This window comes from Bufo bufo, chromosome 9, assembly GCF_905171765.1.
Source record: "Bufo bufo chromosome 9, aBufBuf1.1, whole genome shotgun sequence".
NCBI classification, from domain to species: domain Eukaryota; kingdom Metazoa; phylum Chordata; class Amphibia; order Anura; family Bufonidae; genus Bufo; species Bufo bufo.
This window is the reverse complement of record NC_053397.1, coordinates 177,673,355-177,697,049: the sequence shown is the minus strand read 5'-3', so window position 1 is coordinate 177,697,049 and position 23,695 is coordinate 177,673,355. Positions and strand designations below refer to the sequence as shown.

At 49.1% G+C, this 23,695-nt stretch overlaps 1 long non-coding RNA gene across 1 annotated transcript; it reads left to right on the top strand.

The window, feature by feature from the left end:
* The first annotated feature begins 799 nt into the window (after nucleotides 1–799).
* LOC120979526 lies at nucleotides 800–22,534 on the top strand. Its single transcript, XR_005774310.1, has 3 exons — nucleotides 800–810; nucleotides 7,285–7,289; nucleotides 22,371–22,534. It is a non-coding gene; the product is annotated as an uncharacterized LOC120979526 (long non-coding RNA).
* The last annotated feature ends 1,161 nt before the right edge of the window (nucleotides 22,535–23,695 follow it).

Sequence of the window (23,695 nt, the reverse complement as noted above, 5' to 3'; positions counted from 1 at the left end):
GACGTCACTCCGGTCATCACATGATCCATCACCATGGTAAAAGATCATGTGATGGATCATGTGATGACCAGAGTGACGTCACCAAAGGTCCTTTACCTGTAATTAATGCTCACCACAGGTCCTGTTCAGCAAAGGAGACAGAAGGAGATGCCGGGCCGCGATCAAGTGGACTAAGGTGAGTTTAATTATTATTATTATTATTTTAACCCCTCCAGCGCTGTTTTACTATGCATTCTGTATTCAGAATGCTATTATTTTCCCTTATAACCATGTTATAAGGGAAAATAATAATGATCGGGTCTCCATCCCGATCGTCTCCTAGCAACCGTGCGTGAAAATCGCACCGCATCCGCACTTGCTTGCGGATGCTTGCGATTTTCACGCAGCCCCATTCACTTCTATGGGGCCTGCGTTGCGTGAAAAACGCAGAATATAGAGCTTGCTGCGATTTTCACGCAACGCACAAGTGATGCGTGAAAATCACAGCTCATGTGAACAGCCCCATAGAAATTAATGGGTCGGTATTCAGTGCGGGTGCAATGCGTTCAACTCACGCATCGCATCCGCGCGGAATACTCGCCCGTGTGAAAGGGGCCTAAGAGCCTTCTGTATGTGCCACCAAATATATGCAGAAAGATACAAGATGGGGGTTGATGGAGGTCAAGGCCTGGATCATTAGTCTGTATGGGGCACAGACGTTGCTTATAGCGGCCCTGTCTGTTATAATACCGCCCCCTGCAGGCACAACTCTCACCTCGCCCCATGCACACCGCTCTCCGGCTTCTAGATCCTTCACATGAGAGGTCAGCAGTCTGAGAATCCTCTGGAGAGAGGCGTCCACTCATCAGATCTAGTAGTGATGTAGCAGTGCTGAGTCTGTCAGATGTAGCGCTATCCACTACACCCCATGCACTCAGAAGCACTACAGATATCGGCTGGTGACGGCTCATGAGGCTTTATATCTACGCAGCTATTCTGTTGAAGGTGCTGGCCCATCTCACACATTGGTAGTATATGGCTAGTATATGCCCCCAATGTCTTATAGGTGCTGGTCCCACCTCTGGGATGTGAGCCCTGGACATGCCAACCATACTATGCTATACTGGGTATAATACAGTACACAACAATACATCACATTACATAACATTAACAACAAACCATTTACAGATACCCCCTGCTCTGGGGTACTGCACTCAGGGGTGCACCGAGCCTTTCTGCTGCCTGAGGCGAAAATTTAAACAGCGCCCCCCCCCCCCCATACCAAATTCTCAACCTAACCCCTTCACTCCTAACATTACGTCTATCACTACAAAACATACAGGGTAATTCAGCGCCCCATACCTCTTACCTCCAGTGACGTCTCTTCTAATGTAGATGTTCTCTTTCCTCATCTTCTCCTCTCAGACCAGACCACCATGATGATTTTTCAGCCATCTCTTGTCTCTGCAGTTTGACAAAAAATATCTTAGTTTACTACTTTTCCATCATCCTCCCATCTTCTGGACAAATCATCCTACCACCCCCAATACTGTGCCGCTGTGCTCCCCAATATTATACTGCAGAAACAGATAAACCCCCTGATAATACTAGTACCACACAGATAGTGCCCTTCAACAATTATTGCGCCCAGCAAATATTGCCCCTGACACTAATAGTGTAAACCTAATGTCCTCCTAAAATAACTGTGCTAAGCGGATACTGTGCCAGGGTGCGCCCCACAGTAATAGTTCTCCCCAACGTCCCACCAATAGTAATAATTCTCTGCTAGATCACACTCGGTAGTAATAGTGCTCCTACAGTGCCCCCAACATGTCCCCACTGTTCCCCAGAAGTAATAATGCTCTCATAGTGCCCACACTAGTAATCATGTTCCCCATAGTCCCCCAGTAGTAATAAAGCCCACCATAATGCCTCTCAGTAGTAATCATTCTCCTTATAACGTGACAGTAGAAAAATACCCCCTAATGTGTGCCACTATAAAAAAAATGCCCCCCTATAATGTGTGCCACTATAAAAAAAATGCCCCCCTATAATGTGTGCCAGTGCAAAAAATGCCCCCTTTAATGCCCCAGTTAAGCTAATGCCCCCATAGTGCCCCCAGAATGTGTGCCAGTATAAAATACCCCCATATAATGCCCCCAAGTCAATGCCCCTATAGTGCTCCTCTCCCCCCTTTCCCATAATGTGCCAATATAAAATACCCCTATATAGTGCCCCCAGTAAATGCTCCCATAGTGCTTGTCTCCCCCCCTTCCACATAGTGCCCCCCATAATGTACCAGTATAAAATGCCTCTATATAGTGCCCCTGACGGCCACCGGTCTCCCCAAGACAAGCACCACCTACGGACCTGCATCGCGACTGGTTACTTTTGAAAAACTAAAAGCAAGCCGATCCCTCTCGCCCACGTGGGACGCCACACAACGGGCAGGTAGAGCCCGGCCGGCAAGCATTTCATCATCCCGTCAGGACGGGTAATGTAACGAACGGCCTTCAACTTGCACAAGGCACCTATTCTGATCTGTTATACTATACGTCTTTTTTCCTTGAAGCGGCATATTATTCACAACAGTAAACAACATACTACTAACGCATACAAGATAGCGCAACAAATACCCTAAACCAATCATAGGGTAAGTGCGCATTTAATGTGTTATTACCACAAACTATATTAGAACTTTTTTTTTCCCTTCCTCTATTTTAGAGAGACATATATAATTATTATCCAGTCAAAAGGGAATATTCAAACCCAGAACTCGGTTCTCTGGTGCATTACTAGACACAGAGTTACCTACACACCACAGGGGAGATTCCTATAATCCAGCATTACAGCTTCTACCATCCGGAATGAACCTGGACCACTAATCATTATTTGATGTGATCGCTCCCCCTACTGGACATTAATAAGAACTATTCCTTGGATTATACAGTGAACAATATTGTGATTTTATTGTGTATTAATATATTTTTCATTTTTTATTCTTATTTTTCTTTATTATATTATTTTCTATCCATTATCAATCTTTTTTAACCCCTCGAATATCCTATATACCTCCTTATTTTAGTTGATCAACTACACTACCTTTTAACCTTTTCAACAATTTTAATATTTGTCTATCTATTTCCTACATTAATAAAAAATATTTTTACCAATATCAATAAATCGTTAATAGTTCTACATAGATCGTGGTTATTATATGCAGCCCTAGGTATTTGAGTGCCTCCCATATTTATATTCTTCTACTATGATGATTTTTCAGCCATCTCTCGTCTCTTAAAAAAATCTTAAGTTTACTACCTTTCCATCATCCTCCCATCTTCTGGACAAATCATCCTACCACCCCCAATACTGTGCTGCTGTGCTCCCCAATATTATACTGCAGAAACAGATAAACCCCCTGATAATACTAGTACCACACAGATAGTGCCCTTCAATAATTATTGCGCCCAGCAAATATTGCCCCTGACACTAATAGTGTAAACATAATGTCCTCCTAAAATAACTGTGCTAAGCGGATACTGTGCCAGGGTGCGCCCCACATTAAGGGCTCTTTCACACAGGCGTCACATTTTGGCTCAGGATGCGTCCCGGGTGCATTGCGGCAAACCCACCCGAGTAGGTATGCAATTTCAATCAGTTTTGACTGCAATTGCGTTCCGTTGTTCAGTTTTTATCACGCGGGTGCAATGCGTTTTGCACGCGCATGATAAAAATACTGAATGTGGTACCCAGACCCGAACTTCTTCACTGAAGTTCAGGTTTGGGTTCAAGGTTGTGTAGATGTAATTAGTTTCCCTTATAACGTGGTTATAAGGGAAAATAATATCATTCTTAATACAGAATGCTTAGTAAAATGAATAAATAAATAATTTAACTCACCTTAATCCACTTGTTCGCGCAGCCGGCATCTCTTCTGTCTTCTTTCTTCAGGACCTGGGTAAAGGACCTGTGGTGACGTCACTGCACTCATCACATGGTCCATCACATGATCCATCACCATGGTGATGGATCATGTGACAGACCATGTGATGAGCTCAGTGACATCACCACAGGTCCTTTTCCTCCTGCACAGCAATGAAGAAGACAGAATAGAAGCCGGGCTGCGCAAACAAGTGGATTAAGGTGAGTAAAAAATTATTATTATTTTATTTAACCCCTCCAGCCCTATTTTACTAAGCATTCTGTATTAAGAATGCAATTATTTTCCCTTATAACCATGTTATAAGGGAAAATAATAAAGATCGGGTCTTCATCCCGATCATCTCCTAGCAACCATGCGTGAAAATCGCACCACATCCGCACTTGCTTGCGGATGCTTGTGATTTTCACGCAGCCCTATTCACTTCTATGGGGCCTGCGTTGCGTGAAAAAACGCACAAAATAGATAGTGATGAGTAAAAATCTCCGCTCATGTGAACAGCCCCATAGAAATTAATGGGTCCGGATTCAGTGCGGGTGCAATGCGTTCACCTCACGCATTGCACCCGCACGGAAATCTCACCGATGTGAAAGAGGCCTAATAGTTCTCCCCAACGTCCCATGAATAGTAATAATTCTCTGCTAGATCACACTCGGTAGTAATTATGCTCCTACAGTGCCCCCAACATTCCCTACTGTTCCCCAGAAGTAATAATGCTCTCATACTAGTAATCATGTTCCCCATAGTCCCCCAGTAGTAATAAAGCCCACCACAGTGCCCTGCTGGGGGTATGCCTGTTTCTGGCTCCCCTCAATTGGCCCCCCCCTCACAACCCTCTCAGCCACTTGCGGTCCCTCCCCCCCCTGTCCGATCATGCAGGCGCAGGGAGTTGTCATTGTCCCCTTCCTCGTCAGTGGACAGCAGGAGTAGGGGCCGGTGGGACCGTCGTAGTCGCCGTTCGCGGCGCTGTTCCCAACCTAATCCCAACCTAACCCCGATGGCGCTCCCCGTCATCCTCGGATGGGTCCTCGGGCGCATCAGGGGAGTCTGTTCGTACACCGCGTTCCAGACGGGGCAGACCGGTTCCGGTTGAGGGGTCCAGGGCCTCTAGCCTGGCTACTTTCGCGGCTCACAGGGATGTCGTGCCTGTACCTGCAATTGCGGCACCAATGCCTTCCTCAGCTGGTGAGTACCAATATGCGGGGGCCTGGAGGGCGGGTGGATCCGGTACTGGTCTGGAAGTGTTGCTGAAATCCTTATTGGACAAATTGCCGTCCTTGTTGCCCCCAGCGGCTCCGGTGGCTGCGGCGCCAGAACCGGGGTCGGATCCACAGGAGGCCTCGTCGCCCTCTGAGAGGGTCCCCCCGGTATTGGCGATCGTGCATAAGGATTCCTTTTTCTGCGGGGTTAGCCCCTTAGGTTCTCATTTAGAGGAGGCGGTGCGGGTCAAAAATTTGGTCCAACCAATACAGGGACATTTGGTCTTTGATATCGGTGGACCAACACATGGTAGATAAAGAAAAGCGTTTTTTAGATAAGCCGTATGACAGGAGAGTGAAGGTGTCAAAGACTATGAACAATTGGTTGCAAGCTTTCTCAGTTCTGGGTTGCGTTATGGGTCAGCGGCACCCTGAGCACTGTTCTGAGTTGTTCATATACTTGGACACTATCTATAGTGAGTATAAGGCTCACGGGGGCAGTGCGTGGTGGAGATATGATGAAGAGTTTAGGAGACGTTTGGCGCTTCAGCCGACACTGGGGTGGGGAGTGAAGGCCACGGATGTTTGGCTTCGCCTGATGGTGTCACAACGACCCCCTTCCTTTCAAGGGGCGGCCGCTGGGACCGGGGCCTCAACAACCCAGGGATCAGTGGCCGTTCGACGACCAGGCGCGTGCTGGTTGTTTAATGAAGGTTTCTGCAAGTATGCCGCTTTGTGCAAATACAAGCACGAATGCTCGTCTTGTGGGGGCCCTCACACAGCGGGTAGGTGTACCAGGTCCCAGGTTAGGCCCGGAAAAAAAACCTTCACCTTCGAGCAGAAGGACGCCAGTCAGCGTGGTAGAGATGGCGCCTTGGCTAGACAGGTATCCCAATAAGGAGGCGGCTTTCACGCTGCGTAACGGTTTTTCTGAGGGTTTTTCATACCCTTTGTTCTTAATAGGTCCCCGGTTTATTCTGATAATCTTAAGTCAGTCAGGGAAAACCCGGAAGTACTGGAGTCTAAGTTGCGGAAGGAGGTGTCAGCGGGAAGGATTTCCGGTCCTTTTGTAGCCCCCCCTTTTCCTAATTTGAGGGTTTCGCCGTAGGGCGTAGTTCCTAAAAAAGAGTCAGGAAAATTCTGCCTCATACATCATTTATCTTATCCCCGGGGTTCGTCCGTTAATCATGCTATCCTTCATGAGAAAGCATCGGTAACGTATGTGTCGTTTGATAGGGCAGTGGCGTTGGTGAGAACAGCGGGTCAGGGTGCCCTTCTGGCCAAATCAGATATAGAATCGGCGTTTAGACTTCTGCCCATTCACCCTGACTGTTTTAATTTGCTGGGAGGTTGTTTCGAGGGCCTTTTTTACTACAACATGTGCTTGCCCATGGGGTGCTCTATTTCGTGCCATTATTTCGAAATGTTCAGCTCATTTTTGGAATGGGTTGTGCGTCTTGAGTCTGGGTTGTCGTTAGTGATTCATTATCTTGACGACTTCCTTTTCGTGGCTCCGTGGGAGGGGGACGGCTGCCGATTCCTGCTGTCCACCTTTCTGGATTTATTGGCGCGTTTTGGAGTCCCTATCTCGGCCGAAAAAACAGAGGGTCCGGTGACCTGTCTTTCCTTTTTAGGAATTGAGATTGATACGGCCGCTATGGTCTTTCGTCTCCCTGCGGACATTATTATTGCGGCAGAGGTTTCAAACTCGGAGCTGGCATTGTGGTCTGATGCGGCTGGCTCCTGTGGTATTGGCACAATACTGAGAACGGAGTGGTGCGCTTCTTCCTGGCCAGAGGATTGGCGTGCCTCGGGGCTTGTTCGGAACCTTACTCTGCTGGAGCTGTTCCCTATAGTGGTGGCGGTGGAGATCTGGGGGGACTGTTTAGCGAATCGGCATGTTTGTTTTTGGTCTGATAATTTAGGGACTGTTCAATGTATTAATTGTTTGTCATCATCATCCCTCCCGGTGTTAGCGTTGCTACAGCACTTGGTCCTCCGTTGCCTGGAGCGTAACATTTATTTTAGAGCCAGGCATGTTCCTGGGGTCGACAACTGGATCGCTGATGCTCTTTCTCGCTTCAATTGGCAGGTGTTTTGGGAGCTTCTTCCGGAGGCGGATGGAATGGACTGCCCACAGTACCTGTGGCAGCTAGTAGCCAGCAGTTGATGTCCCTTGTGAGTGCGTCGGTGTCACCAGCGACGTGGCAGGCACATGGTAAGGCCTGGCCAGACTGGTTGGCTGTGAGAGGGGTAAGAGAGTCGCTAAGAGGGATGATATTCGTTTAGAGGTTACTATTGAATGGCTGTTAGGGATGAGGTCCATGGGGGTCTCTGCCCCGGTGGCGCGGCAGCGTTTGGCGGGGGTGGCGTTTTACTTTAAGTTGTGTGGATGGACGGATGTGACAAAAAACTTTGTGGTGAGGCAGGCCATGAAGGGATGGCAGAGGGAGTATGTGGTGAGGGATAGTAGACGGCCTATTTCTTTTACATTGCTATGCAAGTTGATTGAGTGTTGCGGGGTGGTTTGTTCATCAGCTTTTGAGGGTTCTATGGTGGCGGCTAGTTTCTAGCCTTTTTTGCGGCTCTAAGGGTGGGGGAGCTAGTGGCACCTTCAGGCGATAGACCTGGTGGCTTGTCGGAATTGGATGTCGTGCTGGGTAATAATGCTCTCAGAGTCCATATAAAAAGGTCAAAGACACACCAGTTGGGGAATGGGGTATGGTTACGGATATTGCCAGTACCGGGAATAGCCTGCCCGGTTCGGTTGGTGTCTGAATACAAGTCGGTTAGGATGGGAGGTGTAAATTTTCTTGCGCATGCTGATGGGTTACCACCATTTATGAAATTTCAGTTTTCTTTGGTCTTGCACAATTGCTTGAGGCATTCGGGGGTGGAGCCGGGTGAATTCGGCACTCACTCTTTTCGTATAGGTGTGGCCACAGAGACGGCTAGGGCGGGTTTATCGGAATCGGAGGTGATGCGCATTGGCAGGTGGCGGTCTGCCTGTTTTGCGCGATATATTCGTCCTGATTTGCTGGTTTGAGTTATTATGTTTGCTGCCATGGCATTATAGACACATAAAAAAAATTATATTAAAAAAAAATATATATATATATGTTTATTGGTGATTAAGGTATTCATGGCAGATCTATGTTTCATTATTTTTCCGTTTTTAGGGGCTGTTCGTCCGGTGGTGTGGCTGTTGGGCCACTCGTACATATTTTGGGCAGCACAGAGGAACGCAGGCCTGGAGGTCGAAGCCTTGGATTCAGGGAAGTAGAGGTTTTTTGGAAGGGGATACGGGGCCTTCGATGGTCACAGCTGTTACCTGAGGTGGCGGATTTGGGTCTCCGGTCTGTGGGGCCAGTAATACTGGTGATCTCTGTGCCCTACGGCTTACTGAGTTAATGGCGCTCATGCGCTCTGATCTGGAAAGGTTCCCGGCCTTCTTTAGGTAATTGGTTATTGTGTGGTCGGAGGTGGTTCCCCGAGTGGTGTGGCATGGGGCTCGGGATGGAGAGGCACTGGAGAGATGCCGGAAAACTTTAAATGCCGTATTTCACGCTTTGTGCGCTCTCGAGGTGGTGTAACGGTTCGTCACCAACAATTGGAAGGTGACAATAGGGAGTTGATGAGACCGGATGGGGTACACCTGACAGAAATCGGGTGGGAAATATTTTTGTCTGGCCTTCAAGATGGCATTGAGCAAGGTTTCTTTTTGCTGGGTGGTGGTCGGAGTCCTGTATAAAGTTGGTCCTCCTCCGTGGCGGCAATGTAGAGAACAGGAGCATGGTGGGAACAGATTTGGCGCACGTGCCAGGGGTTGGCACACCGCACCGAAGGAGTGGTTGGAGGAGTAGTTTAAATTTGCCGTTATAATGCTTAGCTGTGGCTGATCATCACCCAGTAAAGCGAGTTAAAAGTTAAACGGTGTCCGTGTCCTTTGTTATAGGATAAGTGTATAACGGGGGGCCTGATGGTATTTCTCTTATTCTGACCCTGTTCCTGAGTACCAGCAGTCTGGAGAGCACCCGACGGTTTAGGGAGGGTGATGAGGGACTGATGGTGCCCCCATCCCTTCCCAGGTTATAAGAGCAGGCCCCTTTCCCCCCTGTCTCTTCTCTCCTTGGCTTTGACCCTGCAGACTGGGCCCGTCTGGGCGATGTGGGGTTAAAAGGAGTGGGGAGCGGGGGTGTAAGGGTTAAATGAGTGGCGGTGGGGCTAAGGAGCAGGAAGGGGAGGTGGCAATGACAGGGGATATATACGCCCCCCCCCCCCTTGCTCCTGCCTCTTCCTCTGTTCGGTGAGGGCAAGCTGGTCCCGCCCTCCCTCCCTTTTATGGTTATGTTTGTTTTGTATTTGGATGGTCATGTTGTCTTTCCTTTTTCGAGGTTCTTGAGTTGGAGTGGAATTCGGAAGTCACAGCTGGCGGCAATGTAGAGAACAGGAGCATGGTGGGAACAGATTTGGCGCACGTGCCCTCTGGGGTCCAGGGGTTGGCACACCGCACCGAAGGAGTGGTTGGAGGAGGAGTTTAAATTTGCCGTTATAATGCTTAGCTGTGGCCGATCATCACCCAGTAAAGCGAGTTAAAAGTTAAACGGTGTCCGTGTCCTTTGTTATAGGATAAGTGTATAACGGGGGCCTGATGGTATTTCTCTTATCCTAACCCTGTTCCTGAGTACCAGCAGTCTTGCAAAAGTCGTCCGCAATCCCTTAGTGGCAGCTAAACCTTCTGTAGATCTTCTCCCTTCTAAGGGCTGGCACATAAACTGCTTGTAGTCTGTGGGGGAATGGAATCTCTCTACAGGATCTGCTCCTTGCTTCTCTGAGATTTTACCTCCTAAGCAGAGAGCCATAGACTCCAGAATCTTCCTCCTAGCCCTGTCTGGCCACATGGAGTTCCCAATCCCGATACAACCTTATGGGATATGTATAATATTCACATAATACATTAAATACAGTGATATTAACACTTTCAGTGCTTTGCAGTGTATTTGCAGCACGCCAGACCTGCAGGGTATTGCGAAGCGAGGTCACGGTTATGGGCAATCGAGGGTTGCTCACTGTATTGGAGAACCCTGGGCAGGCATGCGGCAGTGAAGGAGAGGTAGACACAGTTCCTCTGGGGCACACTCGGGTTGTAGGGACCAGGCCTGGTGGTGGATGAGGTGCCCTGGGTGTTACAGGTATTTTGAGTGCCTGGGGCAAGGTCCCTTCTGGATTCGTGACGCCAGTGCCTGTAACGGTGGCACACCGATTTATAGTTGGAATAAGTGAGGTACACAGGTGGTATAGTGAACCAAACGTTGCTTTACTTAACAGTCCAACTTTGTACATACAGATGGTAACACAGTCCTTTAGATCACAGTGTTTCACAAGCAGGCTTTTTTCCACAAGATGGCAGGTATTGATTATGCAAGATACTCAGAGGGTAAATCCACAACACACTCAGAATCAGGTTGTACCTTTCCTCAGAAATAGTGTACACTGTCCTTTCTAGAACTCCTGTCTGGTTTCAATCCCAAGGCCCGGATGCCTAAATGGTGGCTTAAATCCTTGGTATATATATATCTTCCTCTCGTATTAAATCCTTGCTTTGCTTCCTAAAGCATCTGCCCATCAGTGTTACTTATCTTTGCTTGTAATATCCTGACTTGTCTGGAGAAGGGCTGTGGGTTTCTCCCAGGAGGTTCTGTCCTGCAACTGGGGTGTCTCTACTGAGCTAATCCTAGCCTCAGGAGCTTCAGGTGGACGAAGTAGCTCCTCTAGTCCCCTGGAATGAACTAACTTCCCCTGTCTGGGCCTACCTATATATGACCGGGGCTCTCTGGCTCCCTCTAACGTCTGGGAGGCTAAACTGCACCCTGACAGGCCTGACACCCAGTTAACATAGGGAAAATGCATACACATGACATTAAATGCAATTCAGACACATTAACCCCTTTTGTGCAGTGCCCACCTTTACCTAGTGGGACACTACATACCACCACGCTATAACGTTGCCCGTCCTCGGCGCAACATGGAGGGGCTCTGCCCGGCTGGATACTGCAGCCTGAAAGACAAAATAGAGAACCGGCATACATGGCAATTATCACAGCAACAATACAAACATTAACAAACATTGTAACTGAAGGAATGGTGAAAAGGGGCGTCGTTCTCTTCTCTCAGGATAATGGAAGGGAACAGGGGCGCTGACCTGGTGCAGCGTATCAATAACCCAGGATAGTCCATAAGTGCAAATTGTCCATAATATAACAGTAGAACAATATAAAATGATTTAAAGTTCTTGGAGGCTCAAAGAACAAATATGAGTCCGTACCCAGGCTTGCAACAGGGTTAAACAGGGGTTTCCCGTGAGGGGCTACCTGGGCCCATGCTGTAGTCCTCAAACCTCACAGGTGGGTGTCCCCTGGTAGAACGTGTAGACCTCCTTAGTGGCAGAGATTCTTCCTGCCTGGACGCAGGAAGGTCAGGGGAGCTCACCGCCTCTGGAACTTCTTCAGGAGCTCTCTGGGGTAAAATGTCCTTAGACGGAGGACTAACAGGAACGGGAGCAGGAACCAGTAAATTCAGCCAAGGCGTGAGGGCCCAGTGGAGCGGGTCTTTATCGTGGATCAAGTTCTCCACAGCCTGCATAGGGTCCATACAGTAGGTGGAGCCGGCAATTCTTCCTCGGAAGGCTCAGGCTCCATCTCCTCCGCCGCTGGTTCTCCCTCTATACAGGGCTTGAGGCCGTTCCTGTGAACGACTTGGGGACCTTTGCCTTCTCTGGAGACCTGGTAAATGTGAGCTGCAGCATTGGGTACGGCAGTAATAAGGTAGGGAATCCTTTCCCATTTGCTGTCCAACTTGCTGGTCCGGTGGTTGTTTTTCAACCATACCTTGTCTCCCAGAGCCAGGGGTCCCGCATGGGCAGTCTGGTCATAGTCCTTCTGCTGCCTCTCACGAACAATCTCCATCCGTTCCTGGACAATCTCCTTAGCATTGAGGAGACGCCTTTGATGCTCCACTACCCAATCGGTCCTGGGCAGTGGGTTGATTACATCCGGTACTTGGACACCCAGGGAGTGATCCGCAGGCAATCTCCCTTGTCGGCCAAACATCAAATAGAACGGGGTGTAACCGGTGGAACAATGGATGGTGTTGTTGTAAGTGTACATGAGCTGCGGCAACAGAGTAGGCCAATCACCCCTCGTCTCAGGGGGTACTGTTCTCAACATTTCAATGAGAGTCTTATTCATTTTTTCGCAGAGTCCGTTACCTTGCGGATGATAGGCGGTGGTCCGGACTTTCTGGCAGTTGTGCAGCAGACACATCTCCTGGAACAGCTGGGACTCAAACGCAGACCCTTGGTCGATGAGGATCCTTTCTGGGCAGCCGTAGGGCAACAGGAAATGCTTCCAGAACGCCTCTGCTGTGGTCTTGGCTGTCAGATCTTTCACTGGCACTGCTACGACAAACTTGGTGAAGTGATCAATTACAGTCATGGCATAAGTAAACCCTGAGCGACTTGGCTCCAACTTCACATGATCAATCGCGACAAGTTCTAAAGGAGCTGAACTTACAATAGGATGGAGAGGCGCCCTCTGGTCATGGCGTTCGGTCCGCCCCACAGCACAGGCAGTGCATTCTCTGCACCATTTTTCGATATCCTCTCTCATCCCAATCCAATAGAATCTTCTCCGTATGGTGGCCTCAGTCTTTTGCACACCGAAGTGTCCGGACTGGTTGTGGTACATGTCCAGTACCAGGCTGGCTTCCCGACGTGGCAGGAGAATTTGGTAAACTCTATCACAGGACACTGGATCCAGACTCCTTCTGAGCAACAGGCCTCTTTGAAGGAATAGTTGGTGGCGATGTCTCCACAGTCTTACTAGTTCTGGGTCTGCACTCTTCCTGCGGATTCTCTCAGGGATTTTCCCACTGGTAAGGAAGTCGAGCAGTTCACCGAGGACTCTACTTTTGGACTGGAGCTTAATCCATCTTTCTTGATCGCCTCTGGACTCAGGATCATCTGAGGAGGGAGGATCAGCAGCAGGGGAATTTTCAGTACGGATATTATCCTGCTGGGCAAATCTATTGTAGAACGCGGGCATTTCCACTTCTTCCCAGGCATCTTTTAGCTCATCTGGGGCCTCTGTAGTGGGAAGCCGCGACAGGGCATCAGCATTATCATTGGAGCGGCCTGCCCGGTACTTCACAGTAAAGTCATAGTTGGCAAGGCGGGAGGCCCATCTTTGCTCCAGTGCCCCTAACTTGGCCGTGTTCAGATGCGCCAGGGGATTATTGTCCGTGAAGGCAACAAACGGTGTGGCAGCGAGATAGTCTTTGAACTTTTCAGTCACAGCCCACACTAAGGCAAGAAACTCCAGCTTGAAAGAACTGTAATTCTGGTCATTCTTTTCAGCTCCCTTCAGGGATCTGCTGGCGTAGGCAATTACCCTTTCTTTGTTGTCTTGCACTTGAGCCAACACGGCCCCCAGGCCTCTTTTACTGGCATCCGTGTAGAGGAGGAATGGCTTCTGATAATCTAGGTAACCCAGAACAGGGGGTTCAGTCAACTTCTTCTTTAGGAGTTGAAAGGCAATTTCTCGTTCTTGGTTCCATTCAACAGAAATAGGAGTTTTCGGGCTCTTCTTTGGATGCCCCCTCAACAGTTCCTGGATGGGATCCGCAATTTGTGCGAAATGCGGGATGAAACGCCTGTAGTACCCTGCAAAACTGAGAAAGCTTCTCACCTCTTTCACGGTCGTTGGAGTAGGCCAGTTGCGGACAGCAGCAAGTTTATCAGGATCAGGCTGTATTCCTTCGGCACGGACAACGTGCCCAAGGTATTTGACCGCTGGTTTCAGTAGGTGGCTCTTGGATGGCCTGATTTTGAGGCCATATTTAGCAAGAATTTGAAACACCTCACCCAGGTGCTTTAAATGGTCCTCATACGTCTTGGAGTATACAATGACGTCATCCAGATATAAGAGTACAGTCTCAAAATTCCTATGGCCTAAACAACGTTCCATCAGCCTCTGGAACGTTCCTGGAGCGTTACACAGTCCAAACGTCATATAATTGAATTCAAACAGGCCCATAGGTGTAGTGAAAGCAGTCTTTTCCCGATCTTCTGGGGCCATGGGTACTTGCCAGTACCCACTGGTTAAGTCCAAGGTGGAGAAATAGGCTGATGACCCCAGGGCAGTCAAGGACTCTTCAATGCGTGGCAATGGATATGCATCTTTGTGGGTGATTTGATTAATTTTTCTGTAATCCACGCAGAACCTTATGCTGCCATCTTTTTTTCGGACAAGTACTAGGGGCGCAGCCCAGGGACTATGACTGTCCCGGATTATATTAGAGTCTTTCATCTCTTTTATCATCTCTTTCACAGACTGATAGGTAGTAGGTGGTATGGGTCTGTGCCTCTCCTTAATAGGAGGATGAGAGCCAGTGGGTATGGTGTGTTTGATTACACTGACCTCTCCGTAGTCCGTGGAGTGCTTGCTGAAAGCCTGGTGGTGCTCCTTCACCAGCTTCAGGACTCCCTCTATCTGCTCCTTTGGGGGTAGATTCGTCCCCCACATGTAGTTCTGCAGCGTACTCAAGTTGTGTGCAATAGGTGTTTCTGGGTGATGTAGTGCAATATACACTAACCTGGTACAGCTGACTCTCTGCAAGGGCAGGTATAGGTAAGGAATAGTTCGTGACGCCAGTGCCAAGTAAACGGTGGCACGCCGTTTGCGGATGCAGGAATAAATTGAGGAAACGTAGTCTTAAAACAGAACTCCAACTTTAGTAGTTTTGCAAGCAGAGACAATATAGGAAATGCAGTTCCTAAGCATACAGTCGATTTTGCAATTCGGTCGATGCAGGCAATTCAGTTATAGCAGGGTAATTACAGAGTGTTGAACACAGGACTTGCAGCACAGGAGCTTGCACTCTAATTCTGTCTGATCCTGGAATACAGCAATTCTTCACCAAGGCCCATTAACCTAATTCTGGCTTTATATCCTTGGCTATGGCTTTTATAAGTACCTCCTCTGTCTTTCTGAGTACCTCTGGCTTTCCTGATCGTTGCCTCTGTCTCTCTCAGCTGCTGGAAACTTCCTCAGGTTCTTGATCTAACATATTCCTGTTTCTGCATATGGGAATTCAGGAGGGAATCTTCTCCTGGACAGCAGGCTTCAGGCCTGGACTTGTCTCAGACATTGTCTAATCTCCAACTGTAGATTACAGACACTAGACTCCGTCTGACTTCTACTTCCCTGACTGGGCCTTATATAAACTAGGGCTCCCTAGCTCCCTCTATGGACTAGAAGCTGGAATGACACCCCTGCAGGCCTGTACATGCAAGTTTCACAGTAACAGGGAAATACATAACATTGCATTACATGACATTTTATAAAACTGACATATAACAACTTCTCCATAATTAAGGAGGGACGACAGCACACCAAGTGACACTTTGGTAGTGACGGGTATTACAGTTCCTGTACACTACAGTTCTTTCCACCAGAATGTTGAAAGGGTGCTGCTGCTCTGTGTGGTCTAGAACGCCTCCATGGCAGGCAGACGGATTACATCCTGGAAAGACACCTGGAAAAGCTGAGCAACGGGGCAATGTTTAAGGAGAGTAACGGGATGATCACCAAAGTTAATTAAACGGACAGGCACTTTACCTTGAGACACAGTCACCATGCTCTTGGCTGTCCGTACGAAGGGATGATTTTCAAAGGAAATAGGTTCCACTAGGGCTTGATAGTCTTGGCCCTGGATCCCTAACACCGCACGGCACCACAGGATGATCTGGGAATTTGGAGGCAGAATTACCGGTCGGTTATCCTGGATCCGGACAGTGCAAATTTCTCCTTTCTTGTTGGCAAACTTTTGTTGAGCACACAGCACACTAATAGTCTTTTGGATAACCCTTCTGGAAGCAGGTGAGGCTGAAGATATAGTTTGATTTAATGCGTCAAGCACTTCAGAGTAACAATTTTTCAGAACGTTAGTCCCTAATATCACAGGGTGTCCTCCTTTATCTCCTGCTTGTACCACAATCACGCCTTGCTGTGGCAGGGTGGCTTCTCCCACCTGAAGGGTAGGTTCCCAATACCCATGCACTTTCACTGGCTTACCGTTGCTGACAATGATGTCTAGCCAGGACTCTGGTGGCTGGGTGAGGAGACTTGGATCCCAGAACTTGTCAAAGGCAGGCCTTTGGATGGTGGTGACCTGTGACCCAGTGTCCAACAAGGCTTCAAAGGGTATCCCGTTGATACATATATTGACTTTTGGACGGGATCCTACATACTTAGGCATCCAGCTTGGATCCTTTGGACCTACTGTTCTACCTCCCGAGGGGCGGTCCTCTGCCTCAGGGGTTGCCCGTTTAACTGCCAGCACATTGATTCAGTATGTCCATATTTCTTGCAGTGGTGGCAGACAGGCTGTTTTCTACTTCTGGGCCGGTACCTTGGTCGCCCATCAGGCTCTTTTGGGTATACGTCTCCATATGCAGATGGGAGCCTTGGAGGAAAAGGACCTTCATCTTCTAGTAACAATGGTCTCTCCCATTCCTCTATCTTCTTGCACACCTTCTCTAGACTTAGAGTAAGATGGTTCACTTGCTCCATGAGGGCTGCCACTACATCTGTGACTGGAGCTTGGGTGGCCTGACTGACCCCTGCAGACCCCACATTAACAGTCTTTGGCTGACAAGCCTGGGGTTCATAGGAGGCCGCTGGCCCTGGAGCAGGGTTCTGGCCTAATATACTGATGGCCAATTCCTTAAAGTCCAGAAATGCACAGTGGGGGTGTTGAGCTGACAACATGCGTAGCTGGCCCTTTAAATGCTCATTACTTACGCCCGCAATGAATTGCTCTCTAAGAGTCCGGTCCTGGTCCTCAGCTTCTTTAGGATCCACTTGGACTACAGCTCTCAGTGTCTCTTGTAAGGACAGGGCAAAATCGCGGAGCGACTCTCCAGGCTGCTGCTTTCTGCTGAAGAAACGCATTTTAACTTCTGACACCGTTCTGGCCTCAAATGTGGTGCCCAAGCGATCAAAAATCTGTTCCAGGCTACTCTTCTCAGAGCGGGGCCACGACATGACTTCCCTGCGGGCGGCCCCTTCCAACTGAGCCAGGAGGATCTCCATTTGCTGATCAGCAGTTATGGGATAAAGCCGGAACAAGGTCAGTATCTGCTCCCTAAAGTCCTTTAACTTATGGGCTTCCCCTGAATAACGTGGGAACCAGGGGGCCCCAAAATAGTACGGCATAGTTAGCGGCATCAGGCTTGGCGGTGCCGCGGCGGCAGGGGCCCTAGGGTCGGCTGGGGATACTCCAGAAGGCACGACTGGGGCCACCTGTCCGATTTCCTCAGGTGTAGACATGGCGTTGCTAGGTGGGTATGGCCCTTTAAATGTAGCGGAGCGGACCGGAGCGGCAATGATAATAATTTTATTTTATTTTTTTTAGAAAAGTCTTTGGCTACTAACGGGAGTCCCTCCGGTGCCCTGGCAGGGGTCGGGAATGTTCCGGTAAGGTGATCGGGGGAGCCAGCAAAAGTTCTAAGTCTGTACTTACTCCGGTGGTGCTCGCTCCAGGTCTCGCGAGATGCGTGGCTACGGGTGTTGAGCGTCCTGCGTACAGCGTCAGCAGGTGGGCGCGGCCTCTCGTAGCTCCGGGACTCAGGTAGGCGGCACCTTTTCCTCCAGACAGGGCGGCGTTCTTCCTCCTCGCCGGCTGGTTGATGACTCCGCCTGGTTCTTTTCGCGCCAAAGTCCTCTTTTTTGCGCCAAACAGTTCACCCGGCGCACTTGCAATCCACCTCAGGTTTAAGTGGCAAAATGGCTGTCTATTCACTGACAGCAAGCAGTGGCTCAAATAAGCAGCAAACTGTCATGGTCTTACCTTCTTGCTGTTCTCCTTCGTTTGACATGTGCTGGCGGCCATCTTGGTTTCTGGGTTTCTTGTAGCCTCCCACCCTGCGGCTCCTCCTTCCCTCTGGGAGGAGCTGGATGCCTAGCTCATATATATAGGAGGTCTGTGGCTTCAGTTCCTTGCTTGGTCCTCCTGTGTTCACATGCTTCTAGACTGCTGCTGCTTCTGGTTCCTGATCCTGGTTTCGTCCGACTACCCTGCTGGTTCCTGATCCTGGTTTCGTCCGACTACCCTGCTGGTTCCTGATCCTGGCTTCGTCTGACTACCCTGCTGGTTCCTGATCCTGGCTTCGTCTGACTACCCTTCTGGTTCCTGACCTCTGGCTTCGCAAGGACTCTGCTTCGGTTTCGCCATCCGTTTGGACTTTTGCTTTACAGCTTTATTTTCAATAAAGCCTTCTTATTTTCACTTATCCCTTGTTGTACGTCTGGTTCATGGTTCCGTGACACAAACAGTCCAGAAAATAAGACCTTCACACCGCTAATTCTTTTCAGTTCTTTGGCCCAGCAATTTTGAATAAAACAATAGAGCTTGGTCACTTTAAGGCACTTTTTAGCACACAGTTGTATATCCACAATGGCGCAGGAATGTTCCGTAAATTCTGTTCGGGGACGCCAATTTATGCAGCACGCCAGACCTGCAGGGTATTGCGAAGCGAGGTCACGGTTATGGGCAATCGAAGGGTTGCTCAGTGTATTGGAGAACCCTGGGCAGGCATGCGGCAGTGAAGGAGAGGTAGACACAGTTCCTCTGGGGCACACTCGGGTTGTAGGGACCAGGCCTGGTGGTGGATGAGGTGCCCTGGGTGTTACAGGTATTTTGAGTGCCTGGGGCAAGGTCCCTTTTGGATTCGTGACGCCAGTGCCTGTAACGGTGGCACACCGATTTATAGTTGGAATAAGTGAGGTACACAGGTGGTATAGTGAACCAAACGTTGCTTTACTTAACAGTCCAACTTTGTACATACAGATGGTAATACAGTCCTTTAGATCACAGTGTTTCACAAGCAGGCTTACTCCACAAGATGGCAGGTATTGATTATGCAAGATACTCAGAGGGTAAATCCACAACACACTCAGAATCAGGTTGTACCTTTCCTCAGAAATAGTGTACACTGTCCTTTCTAGAACTCCTGTCTGGTTTCAATCCCAAGGCCCGGATGCCTAAATGGTGGCTTAAATCCTTGGTATATATATATATCTTCCTCTCGTATTAAATCCTTGCTTTGCTTCCTAAAGCATCTGCCCATCAGTGTTACTTATCTTTGCTTGTATTATCCTGACTTGTCTGGAGAAGGGCTGTGGGTTTCTCCCAGGAGGTTCTGTCCTGCAACTGGGGTGTCTCTACTGAGCTAATCCTAGCCTCAGGAGCTTCAGGTGGACGAAGTAGCTCCTCTAGTCCCCTGGAATGAACTAACTTCCCCTGTCTGGGGCTACCTATATATGACCGGGGCTCTCTGGCTCCCTCTAACGTCTGGGAGGCTAAACTGCACCCTGACAGGCCTGACACCCAGTTAACACAGGGAAAATGCATACACATGACATTAAATGCAATTCAGACACATTAACCCCTTTTGTGCAGTGCCCACCTTTACCTAGTGGGACACTACATATTTCAGGACACTGCACACTAGCCTAGGAAGATGCTGTGGCGCTCACTGGAGTGCTGCGGCATCTTTAGACAGTTGATCGTGGGATGTTGGGTGTCGGACCCCCACCATTCTGATATTGATGACCTATCCTGAGGATTGATCATCAATATTAAAATCTTGGACAACCGCTTTAACAAATGGTGCACTGCTACCTATGATATTTTGCGATAATTCCAGACAATTAATGATCAGCTAAGGCTAGTTTCACACTAGCGGCAGGGGACTCCGGCATGCTGTTCCGGCGGGTGAACAGCCTGTCGGATCCGTCCTGCCGCTAGTTCACGTGTGCCCCCAGACTGCCGCTCCGTCCCCATTGACTATAATGGGGGCGGGGTTGGAGTTCCGGCGGCGGCACTAAGTACTTTTAGTCCAGCTGCCTCTCACCATGCAGTACTTTTAGTCCAGCTGCCTCTCACCATGCCGCTGCAACTCCGCCCCCATTATAGTCAATGGGACAGAGCGGCAGTCCGGGGGCACACGTGAACTAGGACGGATCCGACAGGCTGTTCACCTGCCATAACAGCCTGCCTGAGTCCCCTGCCGCTAATGTGACAAAACGCTAAGATAATAATATTTATTTAATGCACTTATATAGCGCAGCGCTTTACAGACATTTGCAACCAACTGTCCCAAATGGGGCTCACAATCTAAGGTCCCAATCAGTATGTCTTTGGAGTGTGGGAGGAAACCAGAGTACCTGGAGGATACACGGGGAGAACATACAAACTCCATGCAGATGTGGTCCTTGGTCGGATTCAAACTTAGGACCCCAGCGCTACAAAGCACCAGTGCTAACCACTGAGCCACTGTGCTGCCCATTATATCCATGCATATCATTAGAAAACAATTCTTATAACTGCACATCATCTGTATAATCTTTACCCTCTACCTGCAGACTTCCTGGTGCACATAGCACATTACTTCCCGCTTTCTGCTGCTCCACCAATCAGCTTATCACTTAGCACCGCAGTAAGGGTGAAATCACCTCTAGGAGAGTGGGGCACGATACTACAATACACAGAATGGAAACACACACATTTACTTACCTCGGTGCACAACCTGGTTCTGGGACTACTGCCTGATGTGCAACGTACGCCTCCCTCTAGGGCCCTCTATATAACGCGTCCCAGGTGTAGGAAATGCCAAGTGGTGTAATAGTGCGGCCCAAATGTCTCTTTATGTGTGTCACGGTGCTCCTACCTGGATAATGCTGGACCCCAGGCTTTGGCTCCGAAGCAATAAATAGGGGGAATAATTGAGGGATAAAAGAATAACAGGAGTCCAGACCTTGAGATAAAGTTCAATGGCAGCTTTACTTTGAATAAAGGTTCTCCAAAATGGTTTAAAGGCTTTGTCTTGGTTCCAGCAGGCTTTAGCATTAAAACTGGCAGGCAAACTCCACTCTGCTATATCTGTTTCTCTCTGACTCTGCTGTACTGACAGGCTGGCTGTAAAACTTGATTTCTTCTGTATGCTGCACTTCACTTTGTAGTCTGACTCTAGATTATGGCAGGGAACTTTCCTCCTGGCTCCTGAGGCTTCAAGATTTGACCTCCATGGCCAGCAGAGCTAAATGTGCTCTGTCTGGCGTGGGCACGTCCAGCAGAGACGTGCCCCTGCACACCCTTCCCCTGCAGCGACCGGGCCACAGGAACAACACGTGAAGCACGGTGGGCTGATGGGGGTAGTAGTAGTTTTACTCGCGGTTAGCAGCTCTCCCCGGCGTGCAGTGAAGGAAAGGACAGCACCAGTTCCTTCGGGCACACTCTGTTGTTCAGGGATTCCCGCCAGATGATAGTTGAGGTGCCCTTGGTGGAATGGGTTTTTAGGTGCCTTGGAGGCAGGGTCCCTGGTGTTTGTGATGACAGCACCGTTAGGTGCAAAGCAAGGTGGTAGAAATGATGAGGAGTCAATGGTTGAAAGCAATGGAACTTTTACTTGATCAGTTGTCTCAGGGTAGTCAGTACAGTTCATTTATATAGCAAAAGTGATAATCCAAATTTGGCTCAGCTGTAATCCTTGTAACAGGCTTGGCAAATGTAGCTTGCAGAGTTTCCTCTCTAACAGGTGGGAGACATTCCTGGCAAGCGCCCAACTGTATAGGGAGGGTGCTTAGGGACTGATGGTCCTCCCCCCTCCCCCTTTTCCCCTTATGGGCGTTTAGGGAGCTGGCCCCGTCTTAGTAATGGTTAAGTAGGTTGCAGATTAGGGTCATTAAGGGTTAATTCACTGAGGATCCTCCTTAGACAGGATGGGGCGGTGCAGGAAATCCTGAAGGTCACATATACCTCCTCTCTGTTCTGGTCACTTCCTCTTGCAAGTGGAAGCAGATTGGTGTGGTATGTACCCTTTTGCTCTGTCCACACCAAGATGCAGCGGGAGGTGCTGCCCTTAAGGAAGCCCGTGGCTATGGACCTGTAGTGTACGGGAGCTGTAATGCCCGTCACTACAGAAGGGTCACTTGTGTGCTGTCGTTTCCCCTTATTTATGGGGAGGTTGGTATAAGTAATCTTCATAAGGTAATGCTATGTACTTCCCTGTTACTGTGAAATTTGCATGTGCAGGCCTGCTAGGGGTGTCATTCCAGCTCTAAGTCATTAGAGGGAGCTAGGGAGCCCTAGGTTATATAAGGCCCAGTCAGGGAAGGGAAAGGAGGATTTAGACCGTGTCTGAGTTAAGCCCAGGCCATGGGCCTGTGAGAGCAGAGCAGGCCTGGGGCCTGCAGACTAGGAGAGGGTATTGCAGTCCCTGTAACCGGGTTCCAGATCCAAGGAGAAGGTTCCCCTCCTGAGTCCATATTTGCAGAAGCAGGAACACCACGGTTAACCAGCCTGAGGAAACTGAGAGGCAGAGCCAAGTCTAGGAAAGCAAGAGGTACTAAAGACAGCAGAGGAGGTACTTGATATTTACAGACCCAAGGATATACGCCAGAGCTAGGGCATCGGGCCTTGGAGAATAGTTTCCATGTTGCAGGATCAGTCAGGAATAGAGTGCAAGCCGCCTGTACTGCAAGTCCTGTGTTTAACCCTCTGAAATCACCTTGCTACATATGGCCTGCATTAAATGTACCAAAACTAACTGTCTTCAAAGGAACTGCGTTTCCAACTATGTCCGTGTATGATGATCATTGGAGAATAAGTAAAGCACAAGTTCTGTTTTATTATTACGTGGTTCCTCAGTTATTCCTGTTATCAGCAAACGGCGTGCCACCGTTACTTGGCACTGGCGTCACGAACACTACCTATCACTACCTGCCCTTGCAGAGGGTCTGCTGCCCCAGGTTAGTGGTCGCAATTGCACTACAACACCCAGGAACAATATTAACCCTAACTTGAGTACGCTGCAGCTCTCTTTTGGCGTCACGAACAGGATGCGCACGCTTTCTAGTGCAAGAAGCGTGAACTTTGTGCCTTATCCAGTTTGCCCTGTGACCAAAGTGACAAATTGCCTGTTTATTTAAAGTGGACTTTGTGGACTGAAAAGCATACCAAAAAGTCTCCCTAAAACCTCCAAAAAGCGCTGTGCAGTGTTGCGCTATCAAGAGGAAGAAAATCGCCACATCAGAGTGTGTTTTTATGGACTTTTTATCATCCTGCTTGCTGTCAGTGAATAGACAGCGTTTCTACTAAAGATGGCCGCTGAGCTTGCTTGAGTTTACTGCTGCGTCATCTTCATCCTGAATTGGCGGTAAAAGTTGGCGCCTTCTTGCTGAAAAGAGCGGGAAAAAGCTAAAAGTTGGCGCCACCGCCTGTCTGGACATTTGCATGTCTGCGGAGGTGGACTCCGCCTCCCCATACTGGAGTACCTGGGGGGCGGCCTCCCAGTGCAATGGGAGGATCTGTCTGAACTTATTAGCGCCACCCTGTCGCTCTCCAGAGAAGGATCGAGCATGTTGGAGAGTGAAGACTGCTCTGCTGGGATGTCCGCGCCCGATCTATTAAAAATGGAGGTCATTGGTGTAGAGCCAGAGGACACTCCACCGGCCTA